Source organism: Pogona vitticeps, chromosome 3, assembly GCF_051106095.1.
Source record: "Pogona vitticeps strain Pit_001003342236 chromosome 3, PviZW2.1, whole genome shotgun sequence".
Taxonomy (NCBI): domain Eukaryota; kingdom Metazoa; phylum Chordata; class Lepidosauria; order Squamata; family Agamidae; genus Pogona; species Pogona vitticeps.
The window spans coordinates 141,349,580-141,354,928 of NC_135785.1; positions in this window are offsets into that span (position 1 = coordinate 141,349,580).

The window sequence follows — 5,349 nt, forward strand, 5'->3', positions numbered from 1 at the left end:
TTTCACAGTAGCCTGTATTTGACTGACAAAGGCAAACAAATAAATAGGAGAGAGATTCTCCTTCTGTCACTGCAAAGGAAGGGGTAAATAAATGGACTATTCCTTAGCCAATCAAACTACTCCACAATGGGAAAACAATAACTGCAAAGCAGGAAAAAAAAAGATAAAAAACACACCCTGCTCCCAGGTACTCCCACTCAGGCTGCTGCCTCAAACCTCTTGCTTCCACCACCACCCTGTAAACTGCTGCCACAATATCCTCATTGTATCAGATGTATCTGGCATTTGCCTTGGCTCTCAAGGATAGCACCCCATGTTTTTCCATCAGCTGGGAACTAAAAAATACTGGACACTGTTTTCTGTCTTCCCAATTTGTTTGCTTCACCTTCTCCTACCAAAAACAAAACAAAAAAACCTTAGGTGGACAGCTTCCCGATGTGGGCAGCTTCCTGAGAATACATACACCCAGCCTAGACCTTGGAGGGCCACATCTGCTAGGGGACTCCCCCCAAATTTAGAGGAGAGTGCAAAAAACGGTCTGAAACTCAACATCAAAAAAACTAAGATCATGGCCACTGGTCCCATCACCTCCTGGGAAATAGAAGGGGAAGATATGGAGGCAGTGTCAAATTTTATCTTCCTGGGCTCCATGATCACTGCAGATGGAGACAGCAGCCCTGAAATTAAAAGGCGCCTTCTTCTTGGGAGGAAAGCGATGACAAATCTGGACAGCATCTTGAAAAGCAGAGACATCACCTTGCCAACAAAAGTCCGAATAGTCAAAGCTATGGTTTTTCCTGTCGTGATGTATGGAAGTGAGAGCTGGACCATAAAGAAAGCAGACCGCCGAAGAATTGATGCCTTTGAATTGTGGTGCTGGAGGAGGCTCTTGAGAATCCCCTGGACTGCAAGGAGAACAAACCTATCAGTTCTAAAGGAAATCAACCCTGAGTGCTCACTGGAAGGACAGATCCTGAAGCTGAGGCTCCAGTACTTTGGCCATCTAATGAGAAGAAAAGACTCCCTGGAAAAGACCCTGATGTTGGGAAAGTGTGATGGCAAGAGGAGAAGGGGACGACCGAGGATGAGATGGCTGGACAGTGTCTGCGAAGCAACCAACATGAACCTGACACAACTCCGGGAGGCAGTAGAAGACAGGAGGGCCTGGCGTGCTCTGGTCCATGGGGTCACGAAGAGTCGGACACGACTAAACGACTAAACACACACACAATTCCCCTTGCCCATCCATTAGTCCAAGGAGCCCTTCTGCCATGGGAGGGGGCTCCTGAGGTATATCTAAAATATATGTGATTTTGAAAAAAGCCCCCACCCCAGCCTAAAACAGCTGATGAATACCCATGGAAAAACTGTCCCCCTCCATCCTTAAAGGATGCCAGGGTATTCGTATAGCATTTAAATAAAATTAAAAGTGAGCTGTGTGGTGTTTGGGGGCTGGGGGCAACATACGCAGGCTGCAAGCCCCACCTTGCATAACCCTGACCTACAGTATAAAAAAACTTTGTAACACTGAATTGGTGCTTCATTTTCCTTGTTCTTACCTCCTCTCTCCCAACTTCTTTTCTTCTTCTCTCCTGTCTTTTAGAATAGATCATAAGCCTGAGGGCAAGGCCATTCTTTATATACCTCCTGAGGAAGTGTTTCCGGCTGAAAAGTGAGATGATTTCTTTTTAAATAAATAAGCAAATGAGTAAATAAATCTGCATTGAGCAACCCAGAATTCTGGTATGAACTAGTGCAACAGATCATGCACTTTACATAAAAGTTCTTAATAGTCATACAAATAGCAAGCTCAGGAGAGAGCGATGGAAGATAACATCTGTTTAGGTCATCTAGAAGTGATGAAACCTGCTGAAAGACTGTAAGATCAGGACATATTGATTAGCAGTTAAAATTAATTCTGAGAGGTCTCTCTGGTTATAAAACATTTGAAAACAGTTTTTTCTTGATAAATTCCAGGGACTGAATTCAACAGAATCCATCTTGAAGAATTATTTACTAGATACAATTTTGGGTGGTGTTGTCCATTTTAGACAATTATTATAAATTTTTCTGCTTTGCATTTTCTGCTATTGTTTGTCTATGTATTTTCTCAACAGAGAGAGGAAGGGAGATGGGAAACAGAAAGTTATAAAAATATATTTAAAAATCTCCAAAAATGCCCTACAAAAACATTAAATTCATGAAATTGCTTGCAGCTCACAGTGAGTTACAAGTTCTGGAGGCGATAGGACAGAACTGTGATATAACTCATGATGGTCTCTGGTGCTGGTAAGTTATGGGATGTTCAAATATACGAGAAATCCTGTAAGTTACTGGAGTCTGTATCATTGCTTGGTTATAGCTAGGAACATACCAAATAACTGAAATTCAGCTTGTGCTCTTTACTATCAATCATGAAACCTAGCAAATCTGGACCAATATTGATTTTGTACCACTCAATATGTTGGTATAAGAGAAAAAGACAGAATTTGTTATCTTTTTTTCTTGAAAATATGACCAGCTCAAAAAAGAAAAGAAGAGAAAGAAAGAGATAGAAAGAGAAAGAGAAAAAAATCTCAACTTCCATCAAAAGTAAAAACATCTAAAATTAAAAGTTATGCTGTTTAAGGAACACTTTTTAATCTTATGGAGCATGTTCAAGGTCATCTATGCTGCCAGTGTTCATAAAAAACACCAACAACATGGATGGGGCAAGGTGCAGGACCAATTAGTACACACACACACACACACACACAGAGAGAGAGAGAGAGAGAGAGAGAGAGAGAGAGAGAGAGAGAGAGAGAGACAGGATGAATGGGCCACAGATTTTTTCAGTGACAGACTCAGCCCTCACATATTGCTTACACACAGCACAAAGATCCAGGATAGGATTGTGAGCATCTGTAGAATCCTCGTCCACAAATGCCCTACATTTCCCAACCCCAAGCCTGGTCCATGCCTGTTTCCAACATTTTGTTATGTATTTCCCCCACTTTGTCCTGTATTTTGTTAGCTTGCTTTTAAAACACATCTATAGCCATACATCAATTAATTAAAAAGAAAGAGGTCCACTAGAGCAGATTCTCTCCATCTCCTGCATCTAGTTATCAGGTAGCCTGACTACTGGCCATTATCTCGATTCTTACAGAAGTTGTGAGATAGTGTTGATGGGCAGCAGCTGGAATCTAGAGCCACACACACCCGATGCAAATTGATAGTGGCCAAAATATATATTGCAACCATGCAAATAACATAATGTTTGGAAAAAAATTGCCTCAAATTGAGAAATCACTGTAAATCTCTTCAGTTGCACACTAAATCATTCAACTCAGTGCACAGCTGACAAGATCACTTACGAATTCATAAGTTGGGGCAATTTGTTTCCAAAAGTTATGTTGTTTGTGCTATGTTGATGTAACTAGGCAAGAGTAAATGGGCTAATGAGTGGCTCATCATGTGGTTTGGGTGGGTGGCAGGCAAGCCAGTCCTAAGCTAGATTGATTTTTGGAGCAATATCCCATGATTCCTTGTGGGGATCTTGCAATGTGGAACCCTCCCCTCACACCTGCCACTGACCCAGTCCAATGCCTCCAGGATCTACAGTGAGACCTTGTGACAGAAATATAGAACAGGGCAACTAGATGACAAACTAATAGTATGCAAGCAAAACCCTTTCCCAAGCCCCTGCTGATGACCAGAGTAAAGAAAGTTCCCTTCAGGATTGCCAGGTCTCAGGTTTTGACCCTGAGATTTAAATTTTGGGGTCTGTTCTCTGCATCTCTGACTCTTTGGCTCTGAAATCTCAGGGAACGGGTTGCTAACAGCTTGACAATTTTAGCTTTGAGGGTTCATGTTCATGGTTTTTGGACATGCCATTTAGCTATGCTTAGAAGTACTTTGGTGTGTTTCATTACCTTACTTGCTTTGGAGCTGTTGCTGCTATATATCACATGCTCACCATTAAATGCTTCATTACACTGTCCATTTGTCACACACATAGACATCACTTAGTAATTGTTATGAAGGGGTTTGTCTGCCTGACATAACAGGGCCCTACACTGGGTCTCAGGCTTTGACCCTGACATTTCATGGAAGGTGATGCTGCTTGAGCTGGCAATCCTGGTTCTCACTCAGTTCCTCTCCAGAACTTTTGCATGGCCAATTAACTTCCAGGCCATAGCCTAAGCCACATGATGGCCTGGCAATAACCCAGGTTAGTAATGCACTGTACATGCTTTTCCCGCTTAATGGTAGGAATAACTTTTGACTATTGGTAGTTCTACAGTAATCTAACCCTAGAACATCTGCTCTGTACTCTAGTTCTGACAATTCATTTGCTGGGCCTAAGGACTAAAGCTTAGGTAGTAAGATTCAGTTATGTTGACCATAGAATGCTTCCTAGGATGTATGGAGCATTGGCCAAAGAAGAGACTTGATGATGCTTGCCCGCCGAAGCATTGTTCATTCCTACACTTTCAGTGCCTATTGGTCCTGGACCCATATATCCCATGGTAGCTGAAAAGGCAACATGCTACAATTTCATGCGTGATACTTAGTACAGTACTTAAAATTTATGGAGATGTTCAAAATAGAGTTATCAGGTCCCAGTCTTTGGCCTTGAAATCTCAGCAAATTGGATGTTACCAACCTGACAGTCCTACATATTCACATTCATGCTCATTGCTGTAGGACACACCATTTTTACTCATTCAGAAACACCCTTGTCTTTTCTCACTGTGTTGCATGTTTTTAGCTAGTGATGCTACTGGAGTTCACACTCCACTCCTCCACATTTCCCACAAGAATCTCTACATTGTCTATTTGTCAAACATGCATTTTACCCTTGTTGATGAAGGGACTACCCACTGTGATATCACAAAGGCCTGCTCCTTGTTTTCAGGCTTTTGTCTTGAAATTTCAGGGCATAGAATACAACTTGCCTGTTAACTATTGCTTAGAGTGTTCAAATAACTTCACAGTTATTATTATTTTATTTTTATTTTCAAAACTATTGGGGGATAGGGAAGGAATACAGAAGGTAAAGGGCAGTGGAAGGGGTGGAAAAAGGGTAGGGACAGGGCAAGAGGTAGAAATTGTGAGGATTCATTTAGTAAACACCATTATTCGAACTACAGCAAGCAGAATCAAGTGAGCAAACACCTTGTCTTCTGCTCACATCTTAAGCTGCTGACTGCTTTCTTCAGCTTTTTCTAGCACAGAGAGCTGAACCTCATATCAAAGAGTGATGAGATATCAAGGCAGTGGATGGAAGGGACTTGGTCTCTCCTTTGATAGGAGATGATGTCCTGGGCAACCAAACCCACATAATTCCCAAAATGAGAAGAATGT